Consider the following 21,505-nt stretch of genomic DNA (forward strand, 5'->3'; position numbering starts at 1 on the left):
TGCTCAAACTACTGGAGTACACCCTAATAATTATGCATTAATGCACTTAATGCAAAATGCCTAGAAAGCCACCGCACCTCATTAAGTAGTTGAAACTATACCACTTTGGATTCAGTTACTGATGCAATTTCATTCATCTTGGACTTCCTTGCAGGAGATCAGTAGAACACAGTGTACACTGTCCTCAATAATGTCTCCATTTCTATGAGCAACAGTACCTTCTTCCATGCATCATCAATTCCCCAAGTTTTTCTGTAGGCAACACAAGTTGGCTCAACTAGATGCAAAATTTCTTGTTTGAAGTGAGCAGCAACACCATTGTTTTTGCCCAGCATCATGGATGCACCATCCGACGTAAACATGAACATTTTCAAAATGTCCAGTTCACTGAAAAGGAGTAATTTAGGGTGCATTTACAAATGTTTACTTTATTTAACAAGCATTGGCATAGCTAATAGGTCTCGCTTTTAGGACCTTATAGGTATTTAGTTATGAAGAAAAATATCCTTGGTGCAGCAACATCAACTGTTGCATAGCTAAACACTTATAAGGTCCCAAAGGCGAGACCTATTCACTATGCCAATGCTTGTTCAAGCTTGCCCTGCAAATACATATTTGCCATTTGTCATGTATTTTTGTGCCTATTCCCCAATTTAGTACTCTGCATCTTTTGCTTTTCATTGTCGTCTTAATATCTGAAGGTACCTCACCAACGAGGCACATAGAAGAAGCACAATTTCATGTTGTTCTGTTGTCTATGAGCTTATCTAGCCCTTGTCACAGCATAGCCATTTCAAGATCACCTGAAATGAAACCAGAGTTATCCCACTTCTGTGTATCTGTCACTTAATGTAATCCCCCTTTTCCTCCTTCATGTTTATACTCCTGTTCTACGCATACGGGTTAGCAAAGCATTGAAAGATGTCACCTTGATAAGGCAAAAATAAATGACTCCATAATGTATAACACATATTCACCACCAAGGGAAAGCTGTAGCATTTGGTACATCAGAGAGTAATGCAGTTTTTCCTCCTCCCTCTAAAGTCTGAGGAACCTTTGAGGGTCCAGTGCCTCTGCATTGATTTGCCTCAGCCTTTAAATCTCTTGACCTACAATACATTTCTTTGCATTTTCTGTTTATTTCCTGGTCTTCTAAATATCTCAACTTCCACTTAAATACACGAATTTACAGTACAGGACAATTGATTACCTTCTGTGGGACTTTGTTGATGTTGGGAACAAATATTTCGCCTCTTAATTCATCCAAAGTATGTGATTGTTTTGGAAATTTCACTCAAACAGTAGCCTGTAAACATTATATTATAAAATTATGAAACAGAAAACACACATTGCATGTTATAATATAAACTGTTATAACATGAATGTGTGACCACATAAAATATGTGCAGTTGGTATTAGGTTTAAAGACAAATGTCATGATAAAGTTATTCGAATTATTTCATCCACATGTCAAAGATTTATGCCAAGTATTTTCAGAAATATTATGTTATTCCCTCCATGCTGCTGGCTTAGAATGCTAAGCTGCTGATTGGCATACTCTTAAAGTGTGATGTGCTTTGATATTCATGGTCCATTTGCACAAGTAACTGATGGCTCACTTTAAAAGCTTTCTGAATGCTCTCACTCTAGTGTGTAGTTTGTGACAATTGATAGCTAAATGAGCATCAGGACATTGTGCAGGGGTGGGATAAAGAGCCACTATAGGGTCTACAGCCCAGCCCTATCCCATTGGGTTGCAACAAAAAGACTCAACATTAATCAACCTAATTGTTGACCACAAATTGTCTACCTTAGTCATTGAGAACATTTGAAACTGCAAATATTTTAAGTGGTTACATATTCGTGTTACTCTATGGGAAAGATTGTGTAAATCCCCATTCAAGCCAACTCTATCTAAAGAGTCAGACACATATTCACGGCTAGTATATTTTCATCCTTCACACCTGTTTTCAGTGTTGAAGTAATTCAGTTGAGGTCGAAGACAACATATTGGTGTTTGATATGAAGGACTACAGTGCATTAAGTACAGTGTAGATTCTTCCATAGTCTAGCAATAATTGCAACTGTTAGACCAGCACCTACCTATACAATGACCAACGTCTTATAAATATGGCCACTGAAAGATGTCCCTTCTAAACTTGGTGTATAGTATTGTACACTAGTTGAGCACTGGTCTTCAGAAGGTTTTTTGATCAAAGTCGAGGAATTATCCTAACCGTAGTGGGCTTCTGTTTGATTCCTTGATCCATCTCCAGGTAAAAGGCTTTAGCTCGACTTCGCATGGTTTCTTTAGTTGAAAGGGTTGTTTCACATGGTCAGCTCACCAGTCATATTAAGTATTAGTCTCATATCTTTAAATCATGCAGGGTTCTTGTTCTAACGTTTTCTATTAGATTGGACCAAATCCAAATATTGCCTCTTAATAATATGTCCCGGCAATTCAGTAACTGTTATCGGTCTGAGATCACTGTGAATGGGGATTAGGAAGATTCAACAGGGCCAATAAGGCAGCTCATAAACAAAATATTTTCTGTCTTCATTAGAGCTGCACAGTCCAACTAACCCTAAAAAGCTACACAATAAAGAATAGTTCTCTTTCGCTGTGCACAATAGAACTGGAATGGTGCACACTCGACCCTTCCTCTACAATGCCTGCTGAACCTTGGGAACACTTTTATAACTTATTTGAGAGCCCGGGATCAAAGTCAAAAAAGTCAAAAAGTTTTATTTTGTGTTGGTACTCGACAGAGGACCACAAAATTATACATTTTACACACATTAAAAGAAATTCAATTTTTTAAAATAAGGGTAGAAAGGATTTTAAAAATTTGTAAAGATTATAACAAACGAATTCGTTCGGAGGTTGCTTACACAAAAATATAAGTTCTCTCACCATTGTGATTCTACAAGAACGGTAAATAGGGTCCAGGTATCTTGCACGAGCTGTAGTTACTTTATGATTTGGACATACGAATAGTACGTGCTCAAGATTCTGAACACCCCCTTCACACAATGTACATATTGGAGATCCTCCCGGGAGCCATTTTGAAGTATATGCTGATACAGGTAGGATGCCCAATCGAAGCATGGTGATGGCCCTCCTTGCGCCGTGCGTCAAGGTGAACCCGATATAAGACTGGCTTTGTTTGTATTCCAGTAAGTCAACGAAGGGTTTGTAAATAGCTAGTTTGTTACAATGTTGGGAGTCCAGCTCATAGCTCAATTTTGGGGTGAAACATTTTAAGAACAGTTTTACTTGCGCTGATGACCAAATGAGCAATATGTCTGGGCTTATACTTGCCATACGAAATGCAACAGTCATGTTCTCTAGAAAGGTTTGCTTTTTGGCGTCCGACCCAAAAGTCTCTTTATTCAGCAACGATCTTAAGGTATTCTCTTTTGCATGTAGTAGATTGTAGGCCCACCTAATTACGTTGGCAATTGCTGTAGCATAAGAGCTTGTGATTGATAGTTCTAATCTCAGTGCTTGAACAGGTACGGCGTCTGAGACTTTCATAATCCTTCTTAGGATTTTTCCTTCTTTGCGATCCATAAAGGCCCATTGCTTTATGGGGATGTACTCCGTCGCATAGGATAATACAGGTGGAATTTTTACTCTGTAAATTTTTATCATTGAGGAAAAATGCCTATTCCCTGCGGCACTGTAGAGTCTCTGGAGTGCTGCGGCGTGTATTTCGGATTTCCTTTGTAGAGCCCGGCATGCTTCTTTACCCCACAAAGGCCTTCATCAGGTGTATATGGTAATGATGAGTTTGGCTGTTAACATGCAATTCTGATATGTGCATCACATAACACTCCTGATTTCTTATCTTATGCAGATTTGACCTTGTATTGTATTTTACTGAAGCATTTATACATCAATTCATGTACAACCTCCATTAGGATTATGCCCCCCCCCCCCCCTCTTTTTCGGAGTGCAAGGTTGAGGAGGGAGTTGGTTATGGAATGACCCATATGGGAAGTGTCGGGTTAGGTGTGTGACTTTTGGAGACATTCTTTAAAACATGTTGTAGAGGTTTACTCGTGCTTAAACATTAAGTGTTGAGGCTTAGTGTGAGACTAGATGCAGTCACGTATGCAGACGCAATCTATAGCCAATAACAAAATGGTTGTTATAATCTTGGGAGGACCCATGATTTTAGTGCACTTTGGAATTGAAGCAGTTTTTAAATGACTCTTGTTCATGCAAGGAGGGAGTACCATAACTTGGCCGTCTGGCTGGAGAAGACATTTCCATTGGTATGAGATTTATTAAGGGAAGGGACAGCAAAGAGTGAATTCAGCCTAGATCAATAAGGTCTCGATTGGTGACAGGTACTGATGTTTGCTGGAAGAAATTGGGACTTGTGCTGTAAATGGCACAAATGTAATGTACATAGCCTTGAATGGGATAGGTCTCCTGAACAGAGTCCAAACACTGAAGTTCTAATGAAGTGCTGCAGCTGATGTTACGTCAGATGAGATGTCTCGCAGCTCTGTCCTGGATTCTCTGAAGTTTACGAATTACTGGGCTGGAAAGTCTAATGTATAGGTTAAACCTGGTGAAATGTCTGTGCTGAAGAAGAGCCCAGAATGGTGGGAGGATATGTGGAAATCGGTGCACATACCTTCCTGGTATCAAAACTCACAATGAGCCAGTGATCCCGCATCTTGGAGTTACCACGCCCCATGGTCTTGGTATTTCCAGTTCCACATTGCGATTCCCTCACACCATTAACAATGAGGGCCTTAAAGCAATGCCTCGGTCTAAATACGAGCATTCTTTGAAATGTCTGCGAACTAGGTACAGCTGCTAATGCACCGTGATAAATTCGCTTCTCTGAAGAGCCTATCATGGCCCTCTTTTCATGTAAAATGAAAGTGAGGATGTTAATTACATTTTAATTTGTTCTGTGTCCAGAACAGCTGTCTGGGAAGAAGCTGTGTTCCGTGTTTTATTTTGGGACTGCATAAGCAAAACATGGACACGTGTAGTGCTCATGTTAAAAGACAATTAGACACTTTGACAGAAACAGAGTGACCCATACTAGGAGACGCTTCAGGGCAGTGCATGTGGAGCTTCATGTACCTCACGCCATCGAACGTCAGAGCCATTCGTAGGGGCTTCAATGAGCGAAGCTCCTAGACGTGTAGCTTCTAAGCATGTGAAAAAGATGGGATTGATATTTACAAAATTATCTGCCTCTTGTTGCAAAGTTCTTTACATGGTCAAACATCTCTCACAGGATAGTATCATTAGTCAGTCACGTGTTTGTAGCCAGGCGGATGTGACGCAAAATACTTTCTGTTTTGGGAGCCACGAGGAGAAAAACAAGCATTGGCTGTGTGGTAGTAAAAGTAACGCCGCGTGGCTGTGAAAGCAAAAGTGATTGCGATGACACGCACGCGAGGGATGCGTGCGCAGCAGCGTTAATTGCAGAGGCAGAGCGAGGCGCGCACTTGTGCATGTAACCGAAAGCTGGTGGCCGGCAACAGCCTTTGGAAGCATTTCCAAAAGCCACTGACTAAATGTCTCGCAGAGCAGCGCATGCTTTGACTCAGCAAGACCTAAAAACAAAAAAGTACAATGGGCTGGGGAAACCCTTTAACAATGTGCATTGTCTATGTCTCTAACTTTTTATAGGTGAGGGCCAAAAGAGGAGGCATGAACTCCTTTGCAGATTGCTGCATATTAAAGGTTTAGATAAGTTAGTTAGCCTGGGGCAAGGTCACCTTGCTTTTGACTTGTGCATTACTTAGGGTGCTTATGGTGCACTACTCCAACGATCTGTAGGAGAAGGAGAGTGAGGGAAGCTTGCATTATGATTGGTTCATGGGTGATCCAGGCTTTAAACATGTTAACTGAGTTGGAGACAGGTAACAATGCAGTAGTACGCTTCAGTAGAAATAACACTAACTGTGTTTATTCTTTAGTTAAATATTTACTGCCATAGAATATTTTAATTCATTATAAGACAAGGCAAGGTAATAGTTCCCAAGTGACCACACTCCTAACTGCAGTGAAAAAGCAAAACTATGAGCTGATAATAGGTGAAAAGCGATGCCTCTGTTCGTATGTTTTGACACCGTAGCACTCCTTTGCAGATTAAGGTTTGTGAATGCGTTAGATAAGTGAGGTGCAATGGGAAAAGGCACATAGAAATAAAATGTAAGACTAATTAAAAATGGATAAATAATGTGCGGTTAGAAGACTGGAAAAGCCTTGGTAACACCAAAAACTTTGGTTATGCAAGAAACAAAATTAGTAATAAGAAAGTGTTTGCAAATAACCACAATTGTTTATTAGTGTAAAAACATCTGGAAAATGCCATGTTGCCTTTACGCTAGCTGTACCAGAAAAGCTGCTTACAATACACTAATACCTTTTTTTCAAATAAACAAAGAATCTGGGTTGGTGTGAGCCTTTTAATTGCACTTCTCCTGAAAGCTGACACCAACAGTACAATAAAGATAAAAGTGCCCCGAGAGTGCATACTGTTATCTTTATTACAGTTTGGGCTGTACTGTTCCTATGAGGCACAGGGTCAAGACTGTCTGAACTGGGGTGGCAAAGTGAGCTAAAGAACAATGATGGATTCAACCCAGAACTGTGACTGGGGGTGAGTGTCTGAAAAGTTTCAGCACTCTGTCCATCATCTCCTTGTGTTTGCTATCTTTATTCCAGTGACGTGAGGAACAGAGATTAGAAACTGTCACTTAAACAGCCTGATGTTACATTCCAGATCAAAAAGCAAAACATACTCATAAAGCTGAGAAACCATTTGTTGGGAAGAAAAAAACTACTCAGCCATAGAATCATAAATGCACCGAAAATGTACACCAAGCATGATAGAATAAACTGTGAGGAAATGTTGGGGACTGTTTCTTTGTAAACACAATGGAAACGCAGTGTCCAAAGAGGCAGGACTAAAGATTCCTCTGTTGAAAAGGTTTGTGATGCGACCGGGAGGCTTTAAAGCAAGCAGTTGTGTGCATTATAAGTAAAAGTTCCTCGGAATAAAAAAAAGAATTAGTGACTGGTTTCAGAAAAGGGATTAATTGGGTAAAATGTATATATTCGCTTTGGATAACAAAGCCGACTGGAAGCCAGAAACAGCATTGAAATACTGCGTCTTGTTACAGCATGTCTGTCTCCAATTGGTCGCACCGTCCCAAAACCTACAAAGTGTGAACACTTAATAGTGTTTAACATACCTAAGGGGCTGGCTGCCAAATGATGCTTGAATGCAACCTCCTACTTCAACCCTAAAGGGCTATTAGCAATCCGAAAAGTTTGGCTTGAGAAGATTACAGAATTAACTGTGGGAAAACTGGGAGGCTGGGAAAACTGGGAGGCTATTTGTCTTCGTACACTCAGGAAAAACACTGCGTCCAAAGAGTTATAAATAAACATAAAAAACAAGCATTGGAATACCCAATAGGTCTCGCCTTTGGGACCTTATAGGTATAGGTGTTTAGCCTTGCACCATTTCTTTTCTCCACTTCAAATGAAGATGTATTCAGATTCACCAGTTTGGTTGAATTAAATGCGGTGTAAAAACTGACACATAAACACAATTACGTTTTTAAAATCAGAGCTATTGATCCCACAAGAGTATTAGCCTTTAACAATATTACAGAGCCAAAGGTAAGTTGTGGAGGCTCGGAGGCAGCAGGACACAGATGTATGCAAATAGGAAACACGATGGAAAGGAAAGATGGCCGCCCATGAGCTCTGCAGATAGTCGGATTCGAGCTTTGCATAGATAGTATTCCACATGACCCCAAATTTTCTATTCCGCAAAAAATGCGGTTTTAGAGCTTTGAGAGGCTTCGTTATTAACGTGTGCAAATCTTTCACCTCCGGAGAAAAGGCCACACATTAAATCCCTAAAACTCGAGTTGTGTACAAAAAAACCCTCTCTCTGGTGTGTATTACACGCACTTTATTCACGCTGGCTTTGCCCTAAAACTGGTTTTCAAGTTGTGTACAGCACAAAATGAGACACATTAAATCAACAAGAAAAGGCAGATTGGACGGATACCACGTGCTCACTTTTGGCCTGTGCACAGAAGTGTTTTTAATTGCATCCGTCATGTCATTTGTTCTTATTTTCATTGCGTTGGTATGTTGTATTCATTATCTTCCCTTGTAATTAATAATAGCGCCTTGGAGCGGTGTGTGCAGGAGTGGGGTCGCCCTAGAAAAAAAGGCAGCAGCACTGGCTGGCAATGCTCTGAAGTGTTTCACAGCGGTACAAAAGGGGGTGGTGATGGACGGAGCATCCGAACCAATCAAACACTCACGCCCAGTCAACAGATCTGGGTTTAATCCATCACCGTTCTTTAGCCCACTCTGCCACCCCAGTTCATACATGGCCATATGCAAATCAGTCTGACCCTGTGCCTCATGGGAACAGTCCAGCCCGAACTGCCAAGCCATGCCTTCCCTGGACCGGATTAAAAGCTTCCTAGGACTGGTTTCTGGCATTACAGCCGTCTTCAGCCTGGCTTGCTTGAATCCAGTGGCAAAGTGAGCAAGGGACTCACGTCTGAGCATACACAGCCAATTTATGGCGAACAAAGCGGTACAAAAAGGGGTAGTGTTGGACGGATCATCTGAACCAATCAAACACTCACACCTAGTCAACAGATCTCGGTTTAATCCATCTCCGTTCTTTAGCCCACTCTTCCACCCCAGTTCAGACATGGCCATATGCAAATCAGTCTGACCCTGTGCCTCATGGGAACAGTCCAGCCCGAACTGCCAAGCCATGTCTTCCCTGGACCGGAAACAAGCATCCTCGGACCGGTTTCTGGCATTTCAGCCGTCATCAGTCAGACTAGCTTGAATCCAGTGGCAAAGTGAGCAAGGGACTCACGTCTGAGCATACCCTTTTGTATCGCTTTGTTCGCCCTAAGTTGGCAGGGTATGCTCAGACGTGAGTCCCTTGCTCACTTTGCCACTGGATTCAAGCTAGTCTGACTGATGACGGCTGAAATGCCAGAAACCGGTCCGAGGATGCTGGTTTCCGGTCCAGGGAAGACATGGCTTGGCAGTTCGGGCTGGACTGTTCCCATGAGGCACAGGGTCAGACTGATTTGCATATGGCCATGTCTGAACTGGGGTGGCGGAGTGAGCTAAAGAATGGCTGTGACGATTTTCGGAAGTATAGGTTTGCTTGGTTTTGGCCTGTGCACAGAAGTGTTTTAATTGCATCCGTCAAGTCATTTGTTCTTATTTTAATTGCGTTGGTATGTTGTGTTCATTATCTTTCCTTGTAATTAATCCTAGCACCTTGGAGCGGTATGTGCAGGAGAAACAAGGCATCAGCACTGGCTGGCACTGCTCCAAAGTGTTTCACTGCTTGCAAAATTAGCAAAGCAACATTAGTTTTCAGACAAGGGGTGATGAGGTCCGATCTTACCTTTAATAGCACCATTGGGAATATTTTAAAGGGAGACCGAGAACCACAGACAGCAGCCGAGATGAGGACCAATCTTACCTTAAATCGCACCATCTGGAATATTTTAAAGGAGACCGACAACCATGTGTGTAGCAAAACTGTCTATCAATTCTAGGCCCCAGAATTGAAACAAATCATGACCAACCAATAAATCGATTAATTGATTGTGCTCTCTATCACACGCTCTCTCTCCTTAAATGCAGGAGCGCTGGAAATATACAATTGTGCGGCCATGGTGATTTTCGGAAGTATAGATTTGCCTCACGCATGGCCGGTCGCGGTCTCAGGACTGCACAAGCCTGCTAACTGCGCCGCTTTCGCTAGGCGAGACCTAAAAAAATAAAGATACCAAGTGGACTAATTTTGAGCGCATTTTTACATTTTGACATTTGGAAAAATAAAACACATAAGCTTGGTTTGGGAAAAGTAACTTTGCAGCCACACTTTGACACTTCAATAACGCGTATTGTGTATATGTTTCACTACGGGGGGGACTGACTAATGCGGGCTGCACTGTATAGCTAACTGGGATACAAACGGAAGCGCACGGAAAATTATTTAAATGTGTTAAGTCCACTGGGGAGAGTTCTATATAATTAAAACATCCTCAATGGAAAATGTAAAAACGGGCTCCCCCAAAAAACGGCAAAATACTTGGTAAGTGTGAAATGTATTATTTACATTTGCGACAAAAATACTATTACATCCGAGTACCCAAACAGAAAACACACATTATATTTACAAACAAAGGCGCACTGCAAAATGCAAAAGCGACCATCTTTAAACAAAACAAAAAAAAAAACACGCTTGGGCGCATTATATTTACAATCCAAAGCAGACTGCAAAATGTAAACGAAGAATCTGTAAGTCTTCCATTACCAAAACAAACAAAAAAACACTAGTGCGCATTACATTTACAACAAAGGCGCTCTGCAAATGTGTAAAGGTGGCCTTCTTTAACCCCTTGCGTGCAGTGTTAATTCCCCCACACAGCTGGAGAATTAACAAGTGGGCGGGATTTGGACGGCCCAGGGCCGTCGTTAGCACATGCTCACCGTGACGGCCGGGGTTCGTCGTGAGCATCGAAGGGGTTAACAAGCCATCACCGAAAGAAAAAAAAGTAGTGCACACAAATCCACATTAGTTAAAGAACTTGGAAAACTATATGTTCCAAGGCAGTCCACAGGGAGGATAAAAAACAACAACAGGCAGAAGGAATTAACCGCATCGCTGCTAGACACTTTCCCCTGCTGTGCTGGACAGCAATAAAAACGGGTGTGGTCATGACGAGCTCAGCTCGTCATGAGCACACGAGCACTGTGTTGCATGAGCTCGTCATGAGCATGGAAGGGGTTAAACATCCTAACGAAACAGAACCATGTATTTCTAAAAGGGAGGCACCTGAATCAATTAAAGTAAGAGGAGGGGCTTTAAACCACAGTATACACGACTTTAAAGAACAGGGGGACCCCAGCACTGAGACCCGGGGTAGTATAAGGTAGGTTGATATAAACAATGGTCTAGGGGAGGCCGGAAGGGTCCTCTGGTAGCCTGGGCTACGAATAGTTTAAGAACAGATTGAATCAAATGTACAATTTCACGAGAGTCCTGGGAGGACCAGGTTACTTGATATCTATATACACAAGGTTTTGTTTGAAATGACAACACATTTATTATCTTCATAAATGGAATATCATATATTCAAGTAGTATTTCTAGTGCTCACATAGGACATGGGAGTGCGTGAAGTGAAAGTGTGTAGGTGACATTTTAAAATTTACATCGCATTGAACAACAATAGTAATTATCAAAACTCTGCAAACAAATGAAAGTGATAATGGAGTTTTTGTTGAAGAGGTCAACGGCGTTTCAATCTCAAACTATTGAGATCACCATCAGGACGTGAACATGTGAGCAATTGGAATTGAAAAGTATTCGGAGTGAGATTCAGCGTGCCAGGGAATTGGCTTGCGGCCGGAAGCATCGTGAAGGATCACAGGTCGGTTTTGTTTGAGATTGCACTTGGCTTAATAGCTTTAAAGAAATTTTGTTCAGACATCAGATAACTATCTCGTCGGTATCAGTGATTTAGACAGCCCACATGGGGCGAAGAGTGAGGTAGTAAGCCCGTGTTAATTCGGGATGGATCCGTTCCTCAGGGCGTCTAAAGACATTAATTTGGAATAGGTAGCTCAAGTCAGCGGGGTGGACCGGAGTGATCTGTTGCCATCATCGGAGTGAATCCGTATCACATGTTCACGTCCTGATGATCTCAATAGTTTGAGATCGAAACGCCGTCGACCTCTTCAACAAAAACTCCATTATCACTTTCATTTATTTGCGGAGTTTTGATAATTACTATTGTTGTTCAATGCGATGTAAATTTTAAAATGTCACCTACACACCTTCACTTCACGCACTCCCATTTCCTATGTGAGCACTAGAAATACTACTTGAATATATGATATTCCATTTATGCAGATAATTAATGTGTTGTCATTTCAAACAAAACCTTGTGTCCATATATATCAAATAATCTAGTCCTCCTAGGACTCTCGTGAAATTGTACGTTTGATTCAATCTGTTCTTAAACTATTTGTAGCCCAGGCTACCCAAGGACCCTTCAGGCCTCCCCTAGACCATTGTTTATTTCAACCTACAGAATACATCACAGCAAACATTACAGCATGCCTCACAGTACAGCGCATGCTCGACCTAACAAGCATTTGTGATGCAATAGGTCTTGCATTTATGAGAGTTTGAGCTATTGGCATTGTAAATGACAAAGCCTTTTATTTATGTATTGTTTTTAAAACAGATAAAACAGCAATGTCATTTAAAATGCCAATAGCTTAAACTCTCACAAATGCAAGACCTATTGCATTGCAAATGTGTGCTATACATTTTTAGGTCGAGCCTAGCGTTGCAGCGCATGCGCTGCTCACTGTGCGAGACATGCTGTATTAGGGTACGTTTTAGAAGTAGTGTGGAACCCTCTCCCATATGTTTCATTGTCTGGAGTCATCGTCCATGGTAAATGCTAGCTTCTAATTGATAATGAGGCTTCTTAGTCCCTCCTTGTTACCGACCTGTCTCCTTTTGTGACCCCCCCCCCCCCCCATCAGGACTGAATCATTTACTTGCTGTGTTATACTGCCCCCTTCAATAGTCGGTAGGCACTATATTTTTCTCATTTGGCTAAACAAGTGGCTGACTTTGCACAATGGTGACAGCTTGTTGTGACAGTCACTTGGCTGAAGAAACAATGTCTTGCTTCCCCCCCATCTGCCTAGTCCCTCTGGACATCTCACGAACCCGTCCGGCCCAGAAAGGGACCAATCTCACCTCATACGAGCCGGGGCAGAGCTCACAAGGCCCTTCATTATTTCAAAGCCAATGAATGCAAAAGAATTACCTAACAAAAGCACCCATTATTTAGGCGCCTGGAGCCACCACTTTCAGGTGTGCGCTACATTTCCATTATTACGGCTGTTTGACTAGAGGACTCTTTTTTTAACACACCTTTATGTTCACCACCCAGCGTGCGTCGTGCAACGAGAGCTGGGTTAATATACAGGAAAGTACCTGCGGCTGTGCTGCAAGGATACGAGGTGGGATTCATTCACGAAAGAACAATTTCATTCCACTTTCTAAACTGAAAATTGATAGGAACATAGAACTAATATGTTACTATCCTCCACCCCTTACCTTCCGTATTCTACACGGCTTCCAGCTTAGCACTTGTTCACACAGGCTACTGCCAATATATATTTTACAAAGATCCCCCTAATATTAACGCTTATCAAGGCGCTTCATTTGCTGTGTTACATTGGCTGAAACTAGTAAATCAGGCCCCCAGACTTAGTTATGGTCTGTTGAGTTGCATAAGGCTTTATAGGGACATCTAGTAACAATTCTTGGTACTGCCCCCTGGTTCTGCACGTGCCTCAGTTCTACTAACGTGGAAGATCCTCAAGGTCACTGGAGTAATGCAGCAGGGGTGGAAGAAATTACACAGCACTAGGGTTTGAGTAAATTATGTGGCAAGAAGAGGCAAATTGCAAGTTCATAGTCTTGCTGTAGTTCCTCAATATTCCAATTTGGCCCACTGTCACCCCCTCCTAATGACTTCAAATCACACAGGGGCTTCTGTAATGTCACCCTTCCTCCTCATCCCATTTTCAAATGCTCTTTCTTTTAATTTTCAGGTCTCTTAGGGTTTCTTGTGGGGATGTCCGTCTCCTCGTAAACTGTTGGTCATTATTAAGCCTTTTTCTGTATTTCCTCAGTTCACTCATAAACACCTCTTCAATCTACTGAGTGCAAGAGCCCCTTAGCTTAATCATTATTACCACAATGAATTCTATGGCAGGACGGAGCCTCCGATTATGCTTTCTCATTTCTTTACTGAAAAATACAACAGCCAATAAGAACACAGTAAAGAAAACAAAAAACTACATTTCCCATGAGTAACTTAGAGACCATAGAGGCTAGACAGTATAAAAGGTACCATAGAGGACAACACTTCCTCTTTCTTTGCTGCTTCGCAGCCACTTAAGTGCACTTTCTTCTACTTCTGATATTGTGTTTACATGATTGTGTTATCTTGTGCGCTATAGCTATTGTGGTTTGCGCTTCTTGTCGGCTGTTTGTTTGCAGGTTAATTTTCGCCGCTTACCCTTCGGCATTGCTGCGGGGGCGTGAGTTTACCTCCCGGTTACAGGCGCGCGTCGTCCGCGCCTGTTTAGTGTTTGTGGAGTGGGAGACGGGGGCTGAGAGACGCGCGTACAGCTTGCGCGTCTCTCTTTTTGACCGGCAGGCTGTCAATGCGTACACGCAGCGTCGTTATAGTCATTCAGCTCTGACGGCCGATTTTGACAGCGCGCTGCCTGCGTTTCTCCTGAGGAGAATTCTGAATTGGCTTAAGCAACCTACGCCCATTTGCCGGGTAGACTAGCCTCCTCAACGCCCCTGTTCACGATAGGAGAGGGGTTGTAAAATTGTGCATAGGCTTTGCCTAGAGTGTTGTTTGAAGCAAGCCCTCCCTCCACACTTAATTTCTGTCAGGCTTGTACCTGCCTTGCTTGGCTTGCTTTGGGGTGTCCACTCCCCCTGCATTGCCCTTTGGGTTGTTAATAATATCTTCTCCTCTAGTGGGCATAACCCTTTTTCGCAAGGAATAATGGGAGACTTCTATGAAGATGAGGAGTACTATTATGACGAAGAGGAGCCCTCTGGCTCCGTGGATGCCGAATATATGGGTCAAGCCTTATTTCATGCCATTGCCCCTCTTAAACTGCATTTGTCTGAGTATGCAGCTCAACAAGGATGGTTGCCTCCTTTTGGACATTCCAAAAAGTCTCAGAAGAATTCTCATCATTCGGATTTTGTGAAATTGGCGAAGAATTTGTCCTCTTCGCGTTCTTCTAAAAAATCTTCTAAACCTGTGATTGCGCCTCAGGATTCTCCCTCCTCCAATGATTCCTCCTCCACAGATTCCTCCTCTTCTGACCCTGTGGTTCCTCCGCCCAAAAAGAAGGCTCGTAAAGAACACTTTGTTGATGCCCCTTCCAACCCCCAGGTTCTGACCTTTGACCCTGCGGATATTGTCCATCCTAATTCAACTGCCTGGCTTCCCTCCCCTGAGGTGGTTGAGTATGTGCAGACGCATATTCGTCGCCCTTTTGACAAAGATGTTCGAGCTCGATTACGGTCTGAGTGTCCCCGTCCAGATCTTGCAGACAAACTGGCAGATACGCATGATGTTGACCCGACAATGGTGACCTATATGAGAAAATATTCTAAGGATCCAAAGAAGGATCTGGACAGGACTTGGAGATCCTGTCAGGACAAAATGTTAGACCTTCTTGGTCCCCTGACTAAGATACTGGACCTTGCTTATTGCGCTATGGGCTCTGACGCACTAATAGACCCTGAAGAACTGGTGGGATGGGCTCAGAGGGCCATCTGTATTATTGGCAATGCAAATTGCGCCATATCATGTGAGCGCTGTCGCTCCATTCTCCTTAAGCTGGACCCAAAATTAACTGATTTAGCTCCATCAGAATCGGGCTCCCTGGCCCAGGGTTTGCTTTTTGGCCATCCATTTCTTAAGGAACTTACGAAGTTTGTGGCGACTTTCAGTGGCCTCGATAAAGCACAGTCCAATCTGCGTCGGGCCTTCCGCCCGGTTTTCAGACGGGCCAGACGAAGGGGACGTTAGTCCGGCCGGGGAGCCAACCAACCTAACCAACGTTGTGGTCAGTCCCAAAAGAGTGGCGGTCAAGACACCTACAGTTCAGGTAAGTCCAAATTCTACCCTTCACGCAAAGGGAGGGGTCAGTACAACAAAGGAGGTTACGGAGGAGCCCAAGGTGGACGTCACGATTCCTCGAACTCAGGTGAGATTGATTTTGGCCTCCGAGGTGGTTTTGGGGGGCAGGTTGAGATTTTTTCTCCACAATTGGCAACTAATCTCAAGCGATGCTTGGGTGTTGGAGACGGTTCAAGGTTACAAACTCGAGTTTTACGAACACCTTCTCCACCACCGCCTTCCTCTTCTCCATGTTTTTTCCCCAACAAGATCAGACATTCATCTCCGAGGAAATAGATTCTCTTCTGGCCAAAGGGGCCATTGTTCCTTCTTGCCGTCATCCCGACGGCTACGTCAGCAATGTTTTCCTGGTGGAGAAAAAGGGAGAAGGTTCCAGTTTGGTCCTCAATCTAAAGGACTTCAACGGCGGAGTGGTATACCGTCACTTCAAAATGGAGGGTATCCACCTTCTAAGACTGCTTCAGGAAGGGGACTGAATGGTCCGTCTCGACCTGAAGGACGCTTATCTGTCTGTTCCAATATATGGCCCTATCGTCGCTTACTCCAGTTTCAATGGCTGGGGAGGTGGTTCGAGTACACCGTCCTCCCATTCGGTCTCTCCTCGGCTCTGTGGTGCTTCACGAAGCATTCTGCGTCCGGTGGTGGAATCTTTGCGAGCCCGCGGGGTCCGCTTGATTGTCTACCTCGATGACATTCTTCTAATGGCTCAATGTCCTCTCCTTTTGCAACGTCATTTACGGTGGTTCATAGAACTCTTACAGTCTCTCGGATTTCTTGTGAATCCTCTGAAATCCGATTTTCAGCCCTCGCAGACGATGGACTTTCTCGGGTTCCGCATCGATTCGGTTGCCTGCCAGCTCCTTCTTCCTGGTCAGAAGATCAGAGCCATCAAACGAAGTTGCGGATGGTGCTGTCCAAACAGATGGTCTCGTTGCGGTCGGTGGCTCGCATTGTAGGTCTGTTGTCCTCTTCGATTCACCCGATTTTCCCGGGTCCTTTACACTATCGAGCTCTTCAGCGCCTCAAGTTCAGGCATCTTCAGAAGGGTCTTCGTTACTCCGACCTCATTCCTCTTTCGGAGGATGCTCGCTGGGAGATGTTGTGGTGGCTGGACCACATGGAGTCTTGGAACGGTCGAGCGCTGTTCAGGAAGACTCCGGATGTGGTAATAGAGTCAGATGCGAGTCTTTGGGGTTGGGGAGCCTGTTGCGGTCCTCTGGCAACGGGGTGCCGTTGGTCCCAGAAGGAGTTATCCCTTCAAATCAATTGCTTGGAGCTTCTGGCGGGCTCCTTCGCAATTCGTTGTCTTACCCCTCAAGCGGCGAACTGTTGCATTCTCCTCCGAATGGACAATATCTCAGAGCTGAGATATGTCAACAAGCTCGAGGGTACCAAGTCCAGACTCCTTGCGGAGATTGCGAAGGACTTTTGGCATCTTTGTCTGCAACATCAGATCACAGTTATTGCCGAATACCTTCCTGGTCGCCACAATCACATAGCAGACTGGAATTCTCACCATCTGCGGAATTACAGCGATTGGCGACTTCACCCTCGGGTGTTTCGGATTTTGTCCCGGATTTGGGGACGTTGTCACCTAGACCTTTTTGCCTCTCGTCTGACCAAATAGCTTCCCCTGTTTTACAGTGGACATCCGGAGACTCTGGCCACGGATGCGTTTCTCCAGTCTTGGCCTCCTCTCCTGTGCTATGCTTTTCCTCCCTTCATGATGATTCCCAGAGTTCTGGCCCGCACGAGGCACTTTCTCTCGGAGCTCATTCTCATCACTCCTCTTTGGAGAGCCCAGGCGTGGTTTCCGCTTCTTCTGGAGATGAGCTGCTCCCCGCCGCTCCTTTTCCCCAGCAAGGGGAACCTGTTGCTGGACCCTCTTTTGGAACCTCACCCCCTCATACTCTCGGGTCATCTCCGTCTTGTGGCGAGGCGGATTTCGGGGGACGCTGGCAAATCCCAGGCCTTTCTTCGGACGCTGCCAGATTTATCGGTGAAGCTTGGGCCCCCAACACACACAAACGTTATGCGTCAGCTTGGAAACGATGGTGTGATTGGTGTTCACAACGGTCAGTGGATCCCTCTTCTGCAGATGTCCCTTTAGTTCTGAATTTTCTCGCATCTGTTGCTTCATCTGGTTTGGCATAAAGAACGGTTAATAACTTTCGTTCTGCAATTTCAGCTGGACATGTTCCTGTTGATGGTAAGCCTATTGGGGAACATCCTTTGGTTTCCAAATTACTCAGAGGCATTCGGATGGTAAAACCTCCTTGTCCTAAGTATGTCACCTTATGGGATGTCTAAGTGGTTTTGCGTTTCTTGGAATCATGGCCTTCCAATGCTTTGCTATCTCGCAAACAGTTGTCTGCCAAGCTAACTATGTTGCTATGCCTGTTGTCCTGCAAACGCGTCTCAGATGTTCGCGCTTTAGATCTTGCTGGACGCACATTCTCTCCGGAAGGTGTTTCCTTTGCCATATCTCGCGGTACTAAATGTAACACGTCTTCTGGGTCTTGCCCTTCTTTTCCACACACTCCCAAACTTTGTGTGGTTCAATGCATCAAGGATTATGAGGTGAGTACTGCACCTTTTCGACATGATTTACAGGGTCAACTGCTTATTGCTTTGCAAAAGTCTTTCAAGCCCGTCACTACTGCAACATTAGCATGTTGGGTGCGTTGGCTCATGTTGGAAGCTGGCATTGACGTTTCCGTCTTTAGGGCTCACTCTGCACGGGGAGCTATGGCCTCTAAGGCTTTTTCCTTGGGTGTCTGTCTCCAGGATATCATGAAGGCCGCTGATTGGTCTTCGGAATCAGTGTTTAAAACTTTTTATTTCAAACCTATTGTAGATGTTGGTTCTGCTGTGGTGGCTAAGCTTTGAACAAGCATAATCGGAGCCTCTGAACTGCCATAGAATTTAAAATTTGCTAACATTCGTGCCAAGAATTTTCAATTCTATTAAGGACAGGAGGCGAGGATTATCCCACCCTTGTTTATATCTGCATTGCTTGTTATTATCACTGATTGGATGCACTTGTATATTTTTATGCTTCATGCTGTGCTATGCCTTGTTTTTTCCCACCCCTTTTGTCTTTTATGGCTCGTACATTCGTGGGTGTTCTTTATTATGGCTCTGTTTTACCTTTCAGGTTCAGACCCTAAATGAGTTACTGCTCATGTTCCACGTTGCCAGGAGAAGATGCTCTGCGCAGAAAATCTTCCACTTCGGTTTCCTCGTTCTCCATTACGATGGCCTGTGCTTCGTGATTTCCTTCTTGGTTCATTTGGATTGTTGAGACTTTTTATTGTTGAACTGTTCTGGACAAAGAAAGAGGAAGTGTTGTCCTCTATGGTACCCTTTTATACTGTCTAGCCTCTATGGTCTCTAAGGTACTCATTAGAAATGTAGTTTTTTGTTTTCTTTACTGTGTTCTTATTGGCTGCTGTATTTTTCAGTTAAGAAATGAGAAAGCATAATCCTCGCCTCCTGTCCTTAATAGAATTGAAAATTCTTGGCACGAATGTTAGCAAATTTTAAATTATCATCAATGCCAATACAGCTACAAGCATGTGCAAGGCAATGTTTGTGAGTTTAAGCTATTGGCATTGTAAATGCCAATGCCTTTTATTTTTGTTTTAAAAACAAAAATAAACGGCATTGTCATTTACAATGTCAACAGCTCAAACTCTCATAAATACGAGACCTATTGCATTGCAACTGCTTGTTTTAAAAAGCTTTAGGAGAGAGCGTGTCCTGCCTGCAGCAGTAGGCAGGACAAAGCTATTTGATAAAGTAGGGCTCGGAAGCTATAATTAACAAGCATTGGCATAGCCAATAGGTCTCGCTTTTGGGACCTTATAAGTATTTAGTTATGCAGCACAACATCAACTGTTGCATGGCTAAACACTTATAAGGTCCCAAAGGCGAGACCTATTGGCTAAGCAATAGGTTTCACATTTGCAAGAGTTTAAGCTATTGGTATTGTAAATAACAATGCCTTTTATTTATCTGTTTTAAAAACCAACACATAAATAAAAGGCAATATAATTTACAATTCCAATAGCTCAAACTCTCGCAAATGCGCAACCTAATGCATTGCAAATGCTTGCTTTTCTCTGTCAGTCATTTCCCCCTGAACCATAAGACGTCAGTGTATTGACCTATCCGATGCTCCGTTCATCGCCACCCCCCATTATGTGTGTTTGTTGCTTTGTTAAGACGTGAGTCCCTTGCTCACTTTGCCACTGGATTCAAGCAAGCCGGGCTGAAGACGGCTGGAATGCCAGAAACCGGTCCTCGGAAGCTTGTTTCCGGTCCAGTGAAGGCATGGCTTGGCAGTTCGGGTTGGACTGTTCCCATGAGGCATAGGGTCAGAGTGATTTGCATATGGCCATGTCTGAACTGGGGTGGCAGAGTGGGCTAAAGAACGGTGATGGATTAAACCCAGATCTGTTGACTGGGTGTGAGTGTTTGATTGGTTCAGATGCTCCGTCCATCGCCACCCCCTTTTGTAATCTGTACTCAGACTGGATTGAAAATAGAGGAAAGCCATCCTCGTGATAAGGGACATACAGAGCTAATCTTAGGGGCTAACTGAGTACAACCATAGCGAGCGCCTCTAACGTTAGCACGTCCTCCTCTATATCGCTTCTAAGAGATGTGTGCCAAGAAAAGAGCTCCTCTCTGGCCACAAGTACATGCAACTCCCAAATAGGACCACAAGAAAAGCAGAACCTCACCAACCAAGCACTCCCTACACCGTAGAGGTCTACCTTTCCGAAGATGCACTTTGGTACTCTGTCATGGGATATGCAGTAGTAAATAAGGACCCCAATACAAAACAGAGCAAAACTACTAAATTGCTATCCTTTAATGCCTAAAACTAACAATTGAATTGAAAGTAGTTTAGAGATCATAATCCTCCACAGTGTATTGTCATCTACCTCTTGTCCATTGTACTTCTCTCTCATGCCAGGCCCACTGCAGTCTGCTTTACAGTGCTACCCTCATAGCGTACTCTTGTGGGCACCTGAGCAGCTGGTTCTGGGCAGAAGTGTCCTGTGGTCAGATATATGCAGTGCTGTGTTGCGTGCACCTACTTCTATTTGGTAGCTTCGGGACCGATTATAGGTGTTTTTAATAAAAGGAATACAAATTGTGAGGGTAAAGCTGGGCTCCCTGGAGGATGGGAGGACCGGGCGGGAAAGGCATTCCTGTCAAGTATCACGCATCAGGTGTGACAGTAACGCATTTCAGTGCGGTGCTCCGCATCACCGCACTGAAATGCATTGTCACGCATATGATGCATACTCCATAGTGTCCCAGCTGAAGCTCTGCAGCATTAACTGGTGTGTATGGCAGCTGGCAGTGGCATCATGTGGGGACTAATGGCCTGTGTCCCTGCTCTTGCAGGCTTCATTGGTATGCTCGCCACTGAGCTATGAGCTGCTGTGCTGGTAGGGTCATGCAGCATTGCTGCAATGTATCGTCTCTGCCGGTGATTCCCGTGGCACTGCGCTGCTCTGAGTAAGACAGCCTGCCGCCATTCGCGCGCCATTACATCAGGATGACTGACGGCAAGAGAGAGAATGGCTGCGTCAGCGGGTGGCTGCAGTTCATGAAATGACTTGGTGGGATGCTGCAGCCAGTGGCAATGCCAGCGCTGCTACCATCGG

General features: G+C 44.0%; 1 protein-coding gene across 8 annotated transcripts in view; it reads right to left on the reverse strand.

Moving 5' to 3' along the window:
• NMNAT1 (nicotinamide nucleotide adenylyltransferase 1) overlaps window positions 1-21,505 on the reverse strand; it is a 243,300-nt gene that overhangs the window by 219,415 nt on the left and 2,380 nt on the right. For 3 of the 8 annotated variants that reach the window (XM_086921373.1, XM_086921369.1, XM_086921374.1), the window contains exon 2: window positions 1,211-1,306. The exons of the other annotated variants lie outside the window; for them this stretch is intronic. The gene's annotated coding sequence lies outside the window, so the exon portion shown is untranslated. The remainder of the gene's footprint in view (window positions 1-1,210; window positions 1,307-21,505) is intronic. 8 annotated transcript variants of the gene reach the window in all.

Source organism: Lissotriton vulgaris, chromosome 5, assembly GCF_964263255.1.
Source record: "Lissotriton vulgaris chromosome 5, aLisVul1.2, whole genome shotgun sequence".
Classification (NCBI taxonomy): domain Eukaryota; kingdom Metazoa; phylum Chordata; class Amphibia; order Caudata; family Salamandridae; genus Lissotriton; species Lissotriton vulgaris.